General features: G+C 48.0%; 1 protein-coding gene across 5 annotated transcripts in view; it reads right to left on the minus strand.

The window, feature by feature from the left end:
- SEZ6L (seizure related 6 homolog like) overlaps positions 1-18,613 on the minus strand; it is a 214,416-nt gene that overhangs the window by 42,065 nt on the left and 153,738 nt on the right. The window lies entirely within an intron of this gene.

An 18,613-nucleotide genomic window follows, 5' to 3' on the forward strand; every position in this document is an offset into this window, starting at 1 on the left:
TTTGGCTTCATCGATCACGGACAGATATAAACGCACATTCCTTTCTTTTCTTTCTTCTTCTTTCCCTCTCTGTCTTCTCTCTCTCTCATGTCTTTCTCATTTTCTTGTCTCCTTCCCAACATTTTTTTAAAGCATCTACTATGAGCCAGGCACTGTGTTGCACTCAGAAGCGTCCCGGGGTAGTGATCTATCTAGATTTGTAAGCCAGGGATCGTGGCAGGAGTTATGATCAAAGCAAGGACAGAAAGAGTAAGACAAACTCAGATTGGGGGCATCATGGAAGCCCTCCTGGAGTAAGTCATGCTTGTTGGTCTGAAGCCTCAAGAAAAAGTAGGGGACCTCAAGTCAGATAAACAGAGAGTAGGGGCTCCGCTGCAGTGGCTTACACCTGTAATCCCAGCACTTTTGGAGGCTGAGGTGGGAGGCTAGCTTGAGGTCAGGAGTTCAAGAGCATTCTGGTCAACAAAGAGAGACAAAACAACAACAAAAAACAGTGATTCCAGTATGGCGGTGTACCTCTATAGTCCTAGCTTCTCTGGAGGCTGAGGCAGGAGGATCGCTTGAGCCCAGGAGTTTGAGGCTACAGCAAGCTATGATTGTGCCACTGTACTCCAGCCTGGACAACCAGAGCGAGAACCCATTTCACAAAACAAAACAATACATGGTGGGGAGAAGACAGAGGGAAGAAAGGAGTAGGGCTGTGGTTCCCGAAAGAATTTCCCCAGTGGTCAGTGTGCCTGGGGCATGGGATAGGCATAGGAGCCACAGAGCTCTGCAGGGATTAGACCACGAAGGGCTTAAAGAACCAAGCTTAGACGCTTGGACATCATCCTGCAGGCGATGGGGAGACACTGAAGGGTTTTATACAGGAACTGCATGACTGAGCAATTCAATGATGGAGGGGTGGTATTCCAGGGACCGGCCCTGAGCAGAGTTCCTGAAACTGACGCAGCCTGACAGTGGCCCTCCCTGCTGATAGCGTCACCCAGTGGCCAACAGTGGCGTTTGCTGCTAGTCTGGGAGTAGGGAGGTGAGGTGGCGACTACCTACGTGGGTGTTTCAGGTGGTCAGGACAAAACCACAGAAACACAAAGAAAGGTGCTGAAAGTTTGCTTCTGGGAGGCAGGGATTGTATTTTTATTCGCCCCAATACCTTCCATCGTACCTCTCACAGTTCCTCATGTAAAGTTGCTCCAAGGAGTGGCTTAGGGAGATTTTGATTGCCCCACTGATTTTCATCAGTTTCCTCTATGCCACTCCCAAAACATCTTCTTCAAAGAAAACCTATCTGCTTGTTTTGCACACATAGCTTCAAGACAAAATTCCCAGACTCCTCCTACTCCCCGACAGTTTTTAACTAGATTGAAGCCCCTAGACCCCTGCTATATTGAAATTCTGGAGTTGCCACCTTTTCTTGCACACAGAAGGTGCTCAATAAATGCTAAGGTATGAAAGAGCCCACCAGAGAATCTACTTGATAGCAAAAATAGTGGGACTGATGTCAGCTTTGGGCCTGTGGTAGGGAAGGGCCTCTTTAGCTCTGAGTACCATGAAAACATCAATTGTTCAAGAAAGTGCTGGATTAGACTAGTGTGAAATGTGGTAGATGGCTGATCTACTCCTTAAGCCGACTTCACAGCTGATCCGTGGGTAACGTAGTTTACAGACAAGGTGCATCTTGGCTTTATTCTGTCTTTCACTTCAATAACCAAAATGCAGAAGCAGCATCTTCAAAGGTGCAAATAACTTTCATTTTAAAACCACACCACAACTCTTTGTTTTCCGTAAGACGGAATGAGGCAATGTGCCGGGAAGAGCACACTGGCTTGGAAATCAGAAGGCCTGGGTTTGATTCTCAGCTTTGTCACTTCCATGGAGGGCATGTGGTTTTTCTGAAATTTCTTGTCTGCGAATCCGGCTTCATACTCCTGGTCAATGTCATCAGCTCTGGGGATGAGGTGAGGCAGGCAGAGAGATTCCAGGATTCTAATTCCAGGTTCACCGTGAGCATCTGAGCGAGTGTGGTGATGTCACTTGAATGTTGTGTTGTTATATTCCACTTTCACTTTTGGCAATGTCATCGTCACCATTGCCATCATCACTAATCACCGCCGTCATCCTTCTTTGGATTTCTGTTTATGCCCAAATGACGTCAGATGATTTATGTCAGTGGTTTTCAACTAGGGGCAGTTTTCCCCCCAGGTGACATTTGACAGTGTCTGGAAACACATTTTTCCTAATGAGCTGGGAACCACAAGTGAGAGGAGGCCAGGGATGCTGTTAAACATACTACAGTGCACAAGAGAGCCCCTCACCCCAAAGAAGCATCTAGTCCAAAACGTCAGTAGGGCTAAGCTTGAGAAACCATGACTTACATATGAATGCACATTGTACATGGCGTGCAGCAAACTATTAAACACAATTTTCCCTGTCGTCCTGAAATTTTAGCCATGTCCCCCTAAGCTGAGAACAAGACAATGGTACGGTGTGTTCCCGCTTTCGAAAGAGAGATGCTCGGCTGTTGATTACATTTGGATTCTCCAGATGCAGAGATCAAGCAAAGATACGAGTGTCTTTTGAAGTTTGTCTGGGAGGCCATCCCAGGCAGCACTGGTGGGGAAATGAGACATCGAGAAAGGAAGGACTCAATGAAGGGTGCCTTGGTGAGATGGTTTCACTGTGCGTTTTGGGTTCAGTCCTGTAGGAACTTCAGGGATGGTGCAGAACGCACCCATAGGGAGAAGGAGCTGGGGTATTTATCCTCCAGTTCCCATCCTTTATGACTGAGGGCTGCTCCCGGATGTGTTGAGTCCCCAGCACTTCCAACCTGCCCATGTGGCGTCAGAACGTGGCTGAAGAGGTGGACAGGGGCTTGCAGTAGGAAGCCATTATGGGCACATGGTGGAAAGTATTGCATGGCTTGGAGTGCAGACTTTTAACCCTAGTCTCAAGGCTATGACTCTTCCCTGCTCCAGCCTCAGGAAGGGGACTCTCTCAGCCAACGCCTGGCTGCTTTCAGCACTTGCTCCCTAGGGGTTAAGTTGAAAACAACTTCGGCATAGAAGGAGGCTGCCCTAACGGATTTCTGCCCTGCCTGCCTCTAGGCTCCTTGTTGGCCATGCCTTCCATCCTTCTTGGATGTGCGGGTCACCAGAATCAAGTCCAATGCCACCTGACACCCCTGCATGCCTGAGAGGCCACTCCAAAGCCAACCCGCTGGCTTGTCCCGCTCGTCTAGTTTCCCCTCCGTCCCCACCTTGACCCTGCTCTGGGCACATTCTGCAGCCCCTTCAAGGGCCTGAGCAGGCATTTGTGGAGATGCCATTCAGCGTTCCCACTTCTGGCTACTTCCTTTAACTCCTGCCTTTCTCAGGGCAGTGAAAACACTGGTCCCACTGGATGGCTGCAAAAGGATTTTCCAGGAAACGCATTTAGCTTTTGAATAACAACAGTGCTGTCCGCCAAATGTCAAGCATTCAAACAACCTCACAAAGTAAGACTCGCTCCATTTTACAGATAAGAAAACAGGCTCAACCCAGAAGGTCAAGACTCAAACCAAAGCTTGAGATCTGAGCCACTATTTTATACAACATCTCATGAAAGCCACATATACACGTTTTCAAGAAGTGTGCCCCAAATAAGTCTTGTATCCGAAAACATGATTAAGAAAGTACAAATAAATTCTTCAGAACAGCTGGGTATGGTGGTTCACGCTTGTAATCCCAGCGCTTTGGGAGGCCAAGGCAGGAGGATCACTTGAGTTCAAGAGTTCAAGACCAGTCTGAGCAACATAGTGATACCCCCCATCTCTATAAAAAATAAAAATGTTAGCAGGGCGTGGTGGTACATGTCTGTGGTCCCAACTACTCGGGAGGCTGAGGTGGGAAGATCACTTGAGCCCTGGAGGTTGAGGCTGCAGTGAGCTTTGATTGCACCACTGTACTCTAGCGTGGATAACAGAGTGAGATGCTGTCTCTCTCTCTCTCTCTCTCTCGCTCTCTCTCTCTCTCTCTCTATATATATATATATGTACCTGGTGTAGTGGCTCACACCTGTAATCCCAGCACTTTGGGAGGCCGAGGTGGGTGGATCACCTGAGGTCAGGAGTTCAAGACCAGCTTGGCCTACATGGTGAAACCCTTCTCTACAAAAAATACGAAAATAAGCTGGGTGTGGTGGCATGCGCCTGTAGTCCTAGCTACTTGGGAGGCTGAGGCAGGAGAACTGCTTGAGCCTGTTGGAGGTTGCAGAGAGCTGAGATCATGCACTCCAGCCTGGGCTGTCTCAAAAAATTAAGAAAAAAAGATATGTGGAATGAGAACATCCCTTTCTGCCCCTCCAATCCTGGTGTGCCTGTTGGGTTCTTATGGCATCACTGCTACTGTTTATTTCATTAAACCTGTGATTTCCAACTTTTTTCCCCAACCAAGGTAATATTTCTTCTTTCTATGAGCTTCCTATTTTTTCCTTTATCAAAAATGCTTCCAATTTATTTATTATTAGTTTTTAATTAACACATAATTATATACATTTATGGGGTACAATGTACTATCTCCTTACATGTGTAAAATGTATACTAACCCATTTAGGGTAGTTAGCAAATCGATCACCTCAGACAATCATTTCTTTATGTTGGGAACCTTGAAAATCCTCTCTTCCAGCTCTCTGAAAATATACAACAAATTATTGTTAACTATTGTCACCCTACAGTATTACAGAACACTAGAAGTTATTCCTCCTATCTAGCTGTGATTTCGTGTTACAGACTTCTTTTTTTGTTGTTTTTTTGAGATGGAGTCTTGCTCTGTTGCCGAAGCTGGAGTGCAATGGTGCGATCTCGGTCCACTGCAACCTCTGTCCCTTGGGTTCAAGTGATTCTCCTGCCTCAGCCTCCCAAGTAGCTGGGATTGCAGGCATGCGCCACCATGCCTGGCTAATTTTGTGTTTTTAGTGGAGACAGGGCTTCACCATGTTGATCGAACTCCTGACCTCAGGTGATCTGCTTCCCAAAGAGCTGGGATACAGGCTTGAGCCACCGCTCCCAGCCAAGAATTCTTGTTTTAAAAAGATTTTGTCTCCCCAACCTTTTACATTTCTTGGTAACAAGTGTTCTTTCTGTTTTGTTCATGGTTATTATTCATCAGGTATAACAGAGTTTGCAATAAAATCAGCGTTAGTCTGATTCCTTAGTCTGGGTGGCTTAATTTTGATAGATAAGAGGTTTCTGTTATAGTTTTTGAAATATTTCGAAAGATCTGGAGAAAGATACATAAGATACATAAGAAAGTCATTGCCCCTAGGGAGGAGAGCCAGAGACGGGGCTGTTTGCTGGGGAAGGATGGGAAACTCAATTTTCACAGCAGTCCTTTTTGTACCTTTGAATTTTGAATCACGTGAATGTACTACCTGTTCAAAAAGGATAAAAACAGCCTAAGGGACCCTCCTTGGTTTCACTGGGGTCTAGAGAGTGGAAGAGGTGAGGACAGAATGCAAATGAGAATCTGACACAGATCAGAGAACCCATCTCTGGTTATGTAATCCTGCTCCTCACCAGCAGAGGACAGTGTATGCCTAAGCATGGAATGGGCTGACTTCCCTGGCAGGTGCCCTTCTTACCCCAACCAATCAGGAGCCTGGATGTGGGGAGATGGTGGAAGGTGAGGTTGGTAACTATTGAGCTACAGTCAATATTCCAGACAGGGCGTAGAAAGACATGGTGAGCAAGCCGCCTTTCTTTTCCTTATTCCTTTCTAAACAAACGTTTGACCTTTGGCTTAGAAATCTTGCCTTTAAAAGGCTTTTTCGAGCCTCATTCACAGGACGATTTTAGGTAGGCAAACATACTTTACAATGTCTACTGTTTAGGCATTTCTTTAAATGCAGATTAGAAAAATTATATAAATTAGAAAAATACATACATATATGGTTTGCGCATCAAGTTTCTAATTTCGTGGACATTATTTTGGTTGGCAAATAAAAGCAAGCGAAAAAGGCAAGCCAATTGACAGGCAGTTCCAGGAAAACAAAAACGGCAACAAAAAGAAGTGGCTGGTAATAGAATTGGACTGTGGAAACCGCAAAAATTAGCCCAGAGACTAAAGTCCAGCTTCTCAGCCTCACCTCCCAGAAGTCCACAGGTGGGTCTCAGCCCATCTCTTGCTGTCTCTAACATCCAGTACACCAAGACTCTTGCAGTCCCTGGACCCTTAAAAGCCTCCATCTTTCATGTCTTAGCTCATGCAGTCTCTCTACCTGGAAAGCCCTCTTCTCTCCTCTCTGCTGGACCGCACCTTACTAATTCCTCGTGATCCCTCTGTGCCTCCTGTATCTACAGGTATGTAATCATTAGCTAAGGTTTTCAAGTGCTTTTTTTTTTAAGACAGCGTTTCGCTCTTGTTACCCAGGCTGGAGTGCAATGGCGCGATCTCGGCTCACTGCAACCTCCGCCTCCTGGGTTCAAGCAATTCTCCTGCCTCAGCCTCCCGAGTAGCTGGGACTACAGGTGCGCGCCACCATGCCCGGCTAATTTTTGTATTTTTAGTAGAGACGGGGTTTCACCATGTTGACCAGGATGGTCTCGATCTCTCGACCTCGTGATCCACCCGCCTCGGCCTCCCAAAGTGCTGGGATTATAGGTGTGAGCCTTCAAATGCTTTTCAAAGCACTTTATATGCATCATTTCATTTTATCCTCAGACTAACCCTGTAAGTATGACTATTCACACCCATTTCACAGATAAACCAACTGAAGCACTCAGAGGTGAGGAAGCACGCTCAAGCTCAGGCAGCTGGTTATACAGCAGGGCCAGAATCCCAACAGATGTTGCTGGAAGACAAAGCCCCAGCAACAAACCACCAACCTTCATCTGCCTGTGTCGGCTCCCTGAAGGCACATGTCTTCGCCCTGATCCCTGGGGCCCACACGGGGCTTGGTACAGGTGAAATAAAGGTCGCTTAAATGAAGGAATGATGGTGAATTTGTGTCCATTTTCCAGGTGAGGAAACTGAGGCTCGGGGGCATTACATGACTTTTCTAAGAAAATACTATCTTGCACTTCAGTCAAGAGCTTTATGGAACAGTGGAGACAGTGATGAAATAAATCACAGGATCCATGTAAAGGAAAAACAAGAATCAAAAGCCGTAAATGCAGTTGTATGCAATAAAACTTTGATAAAATATTTATAGTTTATTTTGAAGGCCTTAGAAGGGACATGCTTAAAGTTCTTGTATATCTATTTTCTCATCTGATCTCCTCACCCACATAGTCAGGTGGTCAGAAAAAAAGTGTTACGGTTCCCATTTTACAGAGGAGTAAACTGAGCCCCGAAGGCCGATCCTAAGGCCTCTCCGCTCCTTTCAGATGCAACACAACCTTGTCAGGAACTTAGCACCACAGAATCGCCGAGGGGCCCTTGGCCCAGTGAAACCCAATTAAATTTGCTTTCAATTTAATTTGATAAAATGGCAGACAGGACAAGAAACCATGTCAGCTCCAGGGAGGACATAGAAAACCAGTATCTTTGGCTCCCTAGTAGGACACCTTAAAACACAAACAACTGGTATGTTTTCTCTTTTCTTTCTTTCTTCTTTCTTCCTTCCTTCCTTCCCTCCCTCCCTCCCTCCTTCCCTCCCTTTCTTTCTTTCTTTCCTTCTTTCTTTCTTTCTTTCTTTCTTTCTTTCTTTCTTTCTTTCTTTCTTTCTTTCTTTCTTTCTTTCTTTCTTCTTTCTTTCTTTCTTTCTTTCTTTCTTTCTTTCTTTCCTTTCTTTCTTTTTCTTTTCTTTTCTTTTTTCTTTCTCCCTCCCTCCTTCCTTCCTTCCTTCCTTCCTTCCTTCTTTCTTCCTCTTCCTCTTCTTCTTCTTCTTCCTCTTCTTCTTCTTCTTCCTTCTCTCCCCGCCCCTTCTTTCTCTCTCTTTCTCTCTTTCTTTTTGAGACAGTGTTTTGCTCTGTCATCCAGGCTGGAGTGCAATGGTGCCATCTTTGCTCACTGCAACCTCCACCTCCCCGGTTCATGCCATTCTCCTGCCTTAGCCTCCCAAGTAGCTGGGACTACAGGCATTTGCCAGCATGCTTGGCTAATTTCAGTAGTTTTAGTAGAGATGAGGTTTCACCATGTTGACCAGGCTGGTCTCAAACTCCTGATCTCTGGTGATCCACCCACTTTGGCCTCCCAAACTGCTGGAATTACAGATGTGAGCCACCATGACTGGCTGGAGTTTTCTTAGCCTCTTCTTTGTTCTTTCTTTTTTTCCTTCCACCCTTTCTTCCCCCGTTTCTCTCTCCAAAAATATCCACCAAATTGTTTGTCCACTCCAGGCTTTGAACCCACTACCCCGTGGTTCTCATTCCTGCCTGCACATCAGAATCCCTGGGGAGGTTTAAAAACTCCTGATTCCAGTCTACACCCCAGACCAATCAGGCCATCAAGGGGTGGAGACTGGGCATCAGTGTCCATTAAAACCCCCATTCCCAGGGGCTCCCCCGGGCAGCCGGGACTGAGAGCTCCAGATGGGGAGTTTTCAGCCTGAATGAGACTCAGCCCTGACTTCAGAGACGATCCCAGTTTCCACACCTTTCTTTTCTCCATTTCCTCCTCCTTTCTCTCTTTTCTCAATTTCCTCCTTATCCCCAAAGAGAAAAAGAGTAGGAAAGAGATTCCCACTCTCGGCCTGCCATCCCTCTTGGCTGGCTCCACGGGTAGCTCAAGCAGTTTCTCATTTCCAAGTCCCTGGACTGAGCCATCTCAGAGGGCAGCAGGAGAGGCTCTGGCAAGGTCACTGATGACATTTTACACCCAGCACCATGACCTGGAAAACCCAACAGCTCCCAGTTGCTTTGCCTACCAAGACAGCGTTTCACCTGGTGTTTCACCTGCAGCTCAGGAGGCAGCATTAAGAGAATAGGTTAAAATTCTAGCTGGGGGACCTTGAGGAAGCAGCTTAACCTCTCTGAGGATAATGGGGATAATCTCGTTGAGGGCTGTAAATGACAGTGAGTGCCAGGAGTTCTGCTACAAGAGGATTTTTCCTCTATTACAAAAACTATTTATAAGGGACTGAGCACCCTACTGAGAGGCAAGGGTGGCATGGGGTGATGAGACCTCAGGAAGGGGCACTCATGCTGCCACCTTTCTGACTTGTGACTGGACAAGTCACTTCCCAGCCTGGGCCTCAGTTTCCTCAGATGAAAATCTCAGAATCCACAAATGGTAAAAAAGTCCATTAGCAATGGCCATGACCAAGCCACTGCCAGCTTTCCCCCTGTTGAGAAGGCTGGACCCACACACTTTCCCCATTTCCCCATTCAATAGCAAGTAAGGGCTTGATGTTGGAAAATAGGCTTTAGAAATAAGTTGCTGAGGCCTGAGTTTTCCAGACCTAGGGGTGACCCCAGGTGGCATCTGTGGCTCTTCCATGAATTTCCTCTGTGGCTCTGCCCACGTTGCTTCCTCTTTCTGGATGGAAGCTTCTCCAAATTTATAAAACATGGAGTGGAGCCCAGGGCCCTCTACATTTCGGGATATCTACATCAGGGTGTGAGAACTGACCTTGAGGGAAGTGTGATCAGCTGGTGAGGTCGGATCTGTGTCTGTGGTGGTGTGTGTGGCGGTGTGGTTTGTGGTGCATGGGTGTGTTCTGTACAGTGGCATGTGTAGTGTGCATGTGGCAGTGTGTGCTGTGTTGTATGTATCTGTGTGTGTGGTGTGTGTGATGTAGTGTGTGGTGGGTTTAGAGTTGTGTGATGTGTGCGGTGTGTGGGCTGTGGTGTGTGTGGTGTGTGTGTGGTATGTGTGTGGAGGGTGTGTGGTGTGTGTGGGGATGTGTGGTGTCTGTGTGGTGTGTTTAGTGTCATGGGGTGTGTGCAGTATCATGTGATGTGTGAGTGGGGGGTGTGTGGTGTGTGTAGTGTCATGTGGTGTGTGAGTGGGGGTGTGTGGTGTGTGTAGGTCATGTGGTGTGTGTGGTGTGTGAGTGGGGGTGTGTGGTGTGTACAGTGTCATGTGGTGTGTGGGTGGGGGTGTGTGGTGTGTGTAGGTCATGTGGTGTGTGTGGTGTGTGAGTGTGGGTGTGTGGTGTGTACAGTGTCATGTGGTGTGTGAGTGGGGGTGTGCGGTGTGTGTAGGTCATGTGGTGTGTGGAGTGTCATGTGGTGTGTGTGGTGTGTGCAGTGCCATGTGGTGTGTGTAGTGTGTTGTGTGTATTAGGGTGTGTGCTGTGTGTAACATTGTGTGGTGTGTGGTATATGCTGCCACACACACACACCCGCACATGTGCACAGGGCAGTTGGGCCAGGGCTCTGCATTGCTGGAGGAAGAGGTGACAGAGCTTCTCCCAGCAGAAGCTGGCGGTGGCTGGGGTCGCCGCCTCCTGCCATTCCACATCCGCATCTTGCACATATTCCTGAAGGCCTCCGCTAGAGAAAGCCTTGGTGTGGCCAATCCAAGCGGCCAGTACACCCCCGGGAAACTCCACGCAGAAGCCACCCCCACCTGGTGTGGGAACTCCTCCAGGAGAAACGAACCCTTTGAAACTGGGAGGGCTTGTCCCAGCTTCTCCCCAGAAGGCCCCCGAGGGGCGTTCAGAGGCTTCCCCAGGCCTTGGACCATGCTAGGCCAATGCTGCTACCCCTCTGCCTCCGGCCTGGCTTCCCGCCACCTCCACCTGCCTCTGCCTTCCTCCCAATGAGTGCTGTCTACATGGCAGGTCTGGCTACACTGCTTGCCTGCTCAAAGGGAGGCTGGCTGCCCAGGATGAAGTCGGTTCTACTCTGTGAAGTGGGGTTGAGGGGTGATGGGAGGTGTGAGGCGGGCACTCCTGTGTCTAAGTGGTGAGCCATTTTACCCCTCGGAGGAGGGTCCCCGTCCTCATCTACAACATGGAGAACAAATCACGTGACTCTCCTAGGTTGCTTTGAGAATGAACTGAGAGGCAACGTGCTCAGGACAGAGCTTGGCACCAGGGTAAGGGCACATGAGTATTTGGCACTACAGTAATCCATATGAGTGATGACCGTCATCTCCAGATCTTTGATAATTGGCTGTAACTCTGGCCACAGGTGTGCCTACAATGAACACTTGTTGAATAGTAAGTGCGGGAGGACGGTGCATGTCAGGGACTTGTAAAACAAGCAGGCATGTCTCCTTAAGATGTCAGGTCTAATTGCATTCGAATGCCTTGAGCTTGCAGACGTGCACTGGTAAGGCGATGTCCCAGCTCAGATAGAGAGCAGGACCCCTCCCAAGTAGGCTCCTGCAATCAGGAAGGTGAGAAGAGCGTGGTGTGGCCGAGGAGCAGAAAACGGGCAGGTGTTGGCGGAGGACCTACCCCTGGTGCTTGTGTTTCCAAGTTACCACCACAATCCCGTACAAATTGTGGGGAAGAGGAAGGTAATCAGTCAGGTAGGATACCTGGGTAGGACCTGTGTATGAATTCTCTTCATTCCTACTGTAACACTCAAACTGCAAGCTCAGAGGAATCAATGTGTGAGTGTGTGTGTGTGTGTGTGAGAGAGAGAGAGACAGTGTGTGTGTGTGTGTGTGTGTGCGCACGTGTGTGATTATGCAAAGGAGCTCGGTTCGTACACAGGACCATGGGCCATGGAAGGGCTTAATCATCATCACAGCTGCCAATTAAATTGTTGAGTATGTGTAATGTACCAAGTCCTTGCCAAGTGCTTCTGCACATGGTATCATTTTATCACCTCAGAAACTCGAAGGGTTGGGTACCATTGTTATTTTCATTTGAAAAATGAAAGAAGACCCAGAGAAGTGGGGTGACTTTATCCAAGGTCACACAGCCACTAAATGAAAGAATGGGACTAGAACCCAAAACTTCTTACTGTAGGCAAAGGCTTTTTCCCATCCCTGAAGGAATTCAAGATCTTTCCAGAGTGTCTCCCACATGCTGAAAGCATCATGTAGGGAAAAAAACGTTTTCTGAGTCTTCTATATACCAGGCACCAAGCCCTAGGTGCAAATCTTCTCTCTTATTCTTCCTAGCTGGGGGCTTTTACACAAGTTCCTTCGACTCTTTGAGCCTCGGTTTCCTCATCTGTAAAATGGGGATAATGATGCTCAGATCTCATAGGATCATTGTACACAGTGATATCATTTGGAGCTTTGGGCTGGAACCAGGAGACCTGAGTTCTAATCTCCACTCTTCTGTGGTCGTGGTAGCTTGAGGGCAAAAGTGGTCCCGAAGCTCGGCCCCTCTCTGTATCCACACCATACCTCTGGGGTGGCCCTTGCTTTGTGGCCGGCCATAGGATATGGCAGATGTGCTGCTGTGCCACCTCCTAGTCTGGGCTCAGGAGACCTTAAATGTTTCTCCTGCCTTTTCTGAAACCCCGGCCAGTCACCGTGGGAACAAGCCCAAGCTAGCGATTGGAGGATGAGAGGCACGTGGAGCAGTGAGCTGTGTCTACGTCTATCCCAGTCTATGCTCACCTAGACCACAACAGCCAGCCCACCCCCAAATATGTGGAGAAGGCCTGTGGCTGCCCATAGACCCATCTGTAAGCCCAGCAGAGACCAGAAGCACCGTGCTGACCTGCAGACTCATGAACAGCAATGCACGTTTGCTGTCTTATGCCAGTGAGTTTGGGCTGGTTTGTTATATGGCAATAGCTGACTGAGAAGAGTGGTCTTGGGGGCAGTCTCTTCCCATCTCTGGGCTCAATTTCCTCCTCTGCAACATGATGGAATTTCAGCTGTATGAACTTTTCTGTTCCTTCTCTAATCCCTTCGGACTTTTGGCTCCAGGGAAATCCTGTCTCCTCTTGCTAATGGGCCAGAAGATCTGAGTTCAGCCAGTTTTATTTCTGTCATGGCCGTTTGTCCCATGATTTTTGCTGATATCTGGAAATCTACTCTCCCAGGGCTAATGTTGTCCTCAACTCTTGCATCTCCCTCCTCCTTGCCTCGCTCTCAGGAAGGATTCTTACAGTCCAAAGCAGCTATAGCTCTGTTTGAAGAACTGAAGTGCCTCTGGACAAGGCGCTTAATTTTCAGGGCTTGGAATGAACTTAGCACAGAACAGTTTGGCAGCAGCTGAAGAGAACTGTCTGCAGCTATCAATCATATGGTTACCTGGGTTTGTTATTAGGTCCTTTTATTTCCTGGTTGGAGAACTGTACTGGGGCTCATAAACTGGGAGCAATGGTGGGAACTCTGCAGAGGAGCAAAGGAAGGCACGCTGCAGCCTGGTTAGGACTTTTTTTCTCCAGAGATAGATGTATGTTTGCAGTAGAAGCCCAGGAAACAGGGAGCCAGAAGCTCTTTGAGCCTCAATTTCTTCTTCCGTTAGATGGAGCTGGGAATTTCTCCCATGTGGAGCACTTTGCTACTGTTTATTGTGTGGTTAAAAACTGGCTTTGGTCTTAGAGACCTGGGTTCAAGTACTGACTTGGCCACATCCCAGCTGTGTAGCCTTGCACAAGCAGTTTCATGCCTCTCAGCCTCAGTTTCTTCATCTGCACAAAGGAGTGGTCATACTGACATGAGGTAGATATTGCATAGGGTACTGACATTGGATTGGAGAGTAAAATGAGTTAATATCAATGAAGAAGGCACTTAAAGACTGGCATAGTGTAAGCACTCAATGAATGTCAGATGTTGGTCTTCATCATCATCATCATCAATGAGATAATGTGTGCCAAGTATTTAGCATAATGTCTGGCACATAGGAGGGGTAAAAAGAGGGTTAGCTATGGTCATCTGCCTGCCTTGTGTCAGAGACCTTATGTTATTTTAATTTTTACATTATTTAATTAATTTACCATCCACCTTCTCTCCCTCCCTCCCTCCCTCTCTCTCTCTCTCTCTCTCTCTCTCTTTCTCTCTCTCTGTCTTTCTCTGTTTTTAGAAACAGGGTCTTACTATGTTACCCAAGCTGGTTTCAACACCTGAGCTCAGGTGATCCTCCCACCTCAGCCTCTCAAGTAGCTGGTACCACAGCTGCATGCCACATGCCTGGCTCATTTTTCTTTTTTTCTTTTTTTTTGAGACGGAGTCTCACTCTGTCTCCCAAGCTGGAATGCAGTGGCACCGTCTCAGCTCACTGCAACCTCCACCTCCTGGGTTCAAGTGATTCTCCTGCCTCAGCCTCCCGAGTAGCTGGGATTACAGGCACATGCCACCATGCTTGGCTAAGTTTTTGTATTTTTAGTAGCGACAGGGTTTCACCGTGTTACACCTGGCTATTTTTAAAATTATTTGTAGAGACGGGGTCTTGCTTTGTTGCCCAGGCTGGTCTTGAACTCCTGAGCTCAAGCGATCCTCCCACCTTGGCTTCCCAGAGTGCTGGGATTACACACATGAGCCACGGTGCCCAGCCTGTTTCATTCACTCACAGATATTTAACAAGCACTTTGTGCTAGACACTGGGGATAGAGTGAACAAACTTATCCCACTGTGAGACAGGCACCACCACCTTCAATAACCTGCCTGAGACCACAGAGCTGCCGAACATCAGGCAGGACTTCCATGCCTCTCTTTTTGACTCCAGATGCCTTTATGTCTCCTTGGCCACAGGGCGTCTTCAAGGTGGTGGCCCTCGAGCTGAGCTCCTGAGGCCACATGCAGGTTGCCTTTCTGGTCCTCTCTTGCTGTGTGACACTTGCTAAGTTACCTCCCCACCTGGGCCCTCTCCTATTCAAGGCTCTTCTATTCTACAATGCCTTCGCCACTGAGAGTTCCCTCACTCCCCTTCCCATAATTTATTTTGAGAGTTGGGGAGGGGGTGGGGGGCAGAGAACGAATGAGAGACAGCAGAGAGCCATATGAGAAGTCCCTTAGGATTTAAACGTTTCTGTTCACTTGTGTTTTTAGGGTAAGAGGCAGATTTCTGATGGAGGTGGGAGGTGAGGGAGGCATTTGGGGTGTGAAGGAGGTTTAACCTGAGGGCTCCTGACTCTCACGTTGATGCAAACTTCTTATTTCCTCTGACACCAACCATGCAGGGCAGGTGGTTCTAATTGATGCTGTGGTTCAGCATGTTCGTTCCATGCCTAGGGGTCACTGTTGTCACTGCTTGAATCCTTTGCTCATGACGCTTTTCTCATTAGCTCTAGGCAACTGACACACCTCAAGAGTCCACCTGGATGTCACCTTTTCAGGTACATTTCCATAGCTCACAGAGATAAACCTAGTTCCCCTCTACCTCCCCAACCCGCTCTCCAAGACATAGCCCTTTGCTTATATTTTGCCAGGTTGTCTGTTTATGGGTCTATGTCGCTTCCTGAACTTTTTTTTTCCCCCTAAGATGGAGTCTTGCTCTGTCGCCCAGGCTGGAGTGCAGTGGTGAGATCTTGGCTCACTGCAACCTCTGCCGAGTTCAAGCAATTCTCTTGCCTCAGCCTCCCAAGTAGCTGGTATTACAGGCACCTACCACCATGCCCAGCTAATTTTTGTATTTTTAGTAGAGATGGGGTTTCACCGTGTTGGTCAGGCTGGTCTCGAACTCCTGACCTCCTGCTCTGCTTGCCTCGGCCTCCCAAAGTACTGGGTTTACAGGCATGAGCCACCATGCCCGGGCCCTTCCTGAACTTTGAGTTCCTACAGGCGTGGGAGCTTTCCTGCATTATTGCTGCATTGCTGAGACACACAGCTGGTGCCCCCAAAGCTGTTCAAGTCAGCGGAAGTGGAGGCTGTTGGGTGTGCTCCATCTTTATAGCTGTGTGACCCAAGGAAACCACGTAACCTCTCTGTGCTGTCATTACCCAATCCATAAAGGGGTAATGATAATATCTGCCATATCTGAGGATTCCTGACAATAGTAGTCTCCATTTATGAAGCACCAACTATGTGCCAGATACCATGCAATGTGCTTGGCATACATTATCTCTAATTTGCGTAATTACACTTCTGTAATTATCTCTACCCACATTAGCTCTAATTTGTGTAATTATTATCTCTGCATAATAATGTTCACATTTATTATTGCTCACGGACCTAAATGATGCAGCTCAGGGCCTACCTAGCACATAGTAGGTTTTTAAATAAATGGTAACTAACTAGAACCATCATGCCCACGGTATCAACGGACTGCCCAGTAGACAAAGAGGGAGAGAGATCCCCTTGCCTGGCCCATGTGGCTTGTGTCCTCATTCATGACTCAGCAGACAGCTAAGTCCTGCGCCTACTATGGGCCACCTACCCAGCTCGGTCTGCAGTGCAAACTCCCTCCCCCTCGTCGATGTGATAAATAACAATTGCAAACACTTAGGAGTGCTGAGGGGCCCGGAGGATGGAATTATTTTTACTATCAAACCCAAATTGGTTTACTAAAACTGTCAGTGGAAAACCAAGCAAGATAAATTAAACCCAGCAGCTCTTGGGCCTCACGTAACCCTGGCTGTTGAGATGCTATTTTCACTCCCTCTGTGGGAGGGAGGAGGTGCCAAGTCCAGATGCCACTCTGCCAAGTGTGTGCCAAGCTTCTCGGCGTGAGCCTCAGGCTGGTGACCAGAGGACTCAGCTCCCTTCTGCAAAGCTTTAATCTCTTTAAGTGCTTAAAATCCTTTTCCTGCTGCCCAATTTGGGGAAGCCCAGACTCCCTAATGTGGCCTTCAAGGCGCTGCTGAGCTGCACTCACTGCCAGGCTGTCCTGCTTCACGGACGCGTCCTTGAACTCCAGACACACAGGGTCCTGGAGACATGGCAAGTGGGGTTAAAGTCTAGGCTCTGCCAGCTTCTAGCTGCGTGACCATAGGCATTCTCCCACCACCGTGAGCCTCAGTTTACTCATCTGGAAAATGGAGATAATAACAGAAACCAAGGCATGTGCTTGTTGTGAAGATGTCCAGGATGTAAATGCCTGGGATATCCTAAGTGCTCAGCAAATATTAAATAACATGGACAATTAAGAAGGGAGCTGTGCTTTCCTGCCTCTGTTAGCACATGCGGTTCCTTTTGGCTGGAACACTGTTCCCTTCCATCTCTGCCCACCTTCTCTCTCTTTCAGGTCTTAGCGTAGATCAGGGTTTCTCTGCTTCAACACCCTTGATATTTCGGGTCAGCTCATTCTTTGTGGTGGGGACTGTCCTGTGCATTGGAGGATGTGTAGCAGCACCCTGGACTGTTCCCACTAAATGCTGGGGGTGCCCTCCGCCCCACCCTCCAGTGGTCTCAACCAGAAATGCCTCCAGATGTTGACAAGTGTCCCCTGGGGCAAGATGGCCTCAGGTTGAGAATGACTGACTTAGACTCTACGTTCTCATGAAGCTCCTCCCTCGTGTTCTCAGCCAGGCTCACCTTCCCTTGCTCTGGGCCCCCAGGGTGCCTCTGGGCCCCTCTTGCTGGTACTGTGTCGACCTACCACATGTCTCCCCAAGGCCAGGACTGCATCTGTTTTGCACACTGCCAGGGCCCAGCCTCAATGCCCGCTACATAGTGGATGTTCAATAAATATGTGTGGGAGCGAACGAAACTTGCTCAGTGACAAAAAAGACAGTCCTCACATGTCCATGATGATTAAAACTGGGACTGAATTGATTTTGATGTCACTGCAAATCCTAAGGCTCCAGGATGACGCTGGCTGTTTGTCCTTGTGCAAGGCATGACAGCTGCCCTGGGGAAGGCGGTGCCCCCCTTATTGGCCCCATTCTAGCCTGACTGTGGTTCCACCATCATTTACTGCTTGGCTTGGTGTCCAGTGCCCAGAACCATCCAGGAGAATCATATAGGCTCCCCAAGCCCCACTACACTTTGTCCCTGAACTCTACCAGCATATCTCAGCATCACTGGATTGGGGGACCCTGAAGTCCACCCACCACTAGATATTCTGATTCTAAGGTCCATGATGACACATCCTTTGATGCTATAACCCTATAAAACGTTCTCTTGGGGAGTCCTCCTACTTCTATTATTTAATACTTTATCTGGTAATTTTTAACCCATGTTATTTCTTATCGACCAGGTTCCTTGTCATGTAATAAACCTGTATTTATTTAAAAATGGAGGCCGGGCATGGTGGCTCACACCTGTAATCCCAGCCCCTTGGGAGGCTGAGGCGGATAGATCACGAGGTTAGGAGTTCAAGATCAGCCTGGCCAACATAGTGAAACCCTGTCTCTACTAAAAATACAAAAATTAGCCAGACATGGTGACACACGCCTGTAATTCCAGCTACTCAGGAGGCTGAGGCAGGAGAATTGCTTGAACCAGGGAAGCGGAGGTTGCAGTGAGCCGAGACTGTGCCACTGCACTCCAGCCTGGGCAACAAAGTGAGAGACTTCATCTCAAAAAAAAAAAAAATGGAGGTCGTGTCCCCAGAAGGTCTCCTCATATTTTTCTGACCCCCTTTTCCCCCTCCATGTGCATCATAGCCAGCTGGACATAAATTTGGGTTGAAATTCTTGCTTTGGGTTGAAGCCTCGTGTCTGTATGATCGTGACAAGCTACCTTTATTCCATTGGCTTTTATTTATTAAGCACCTACTATGGGTTATGCACTGGTCTATATGTTGGGGTTACAGCAGTGAATAAAACAGAAAACAAACTCCTGCTCTTCTCATGGAGGTGACATTCTAGGTGGAGGTGGTGGGAGTTGAAATACTTCAAGGTACACCGCAATGTGTTTGCGTTAGGTGGTGGTGAAGGCTATGGAGGTGAAGCAAA

This window comes from Cebus imitator, unplaced genomic scaffold, assembly GCF_001604975.1.
Source record: "Cebus imitator isolate Cc_AM_T3 unplaced genomic scaffold, Cebus_imitator-1.0 Scaffold237, whole genome shotgun sequence".
NCBI lineage: Eukaryota > Metazoa > Chordata > Mammalia > Primates > Cebidae > Cebus > Cebus imitator.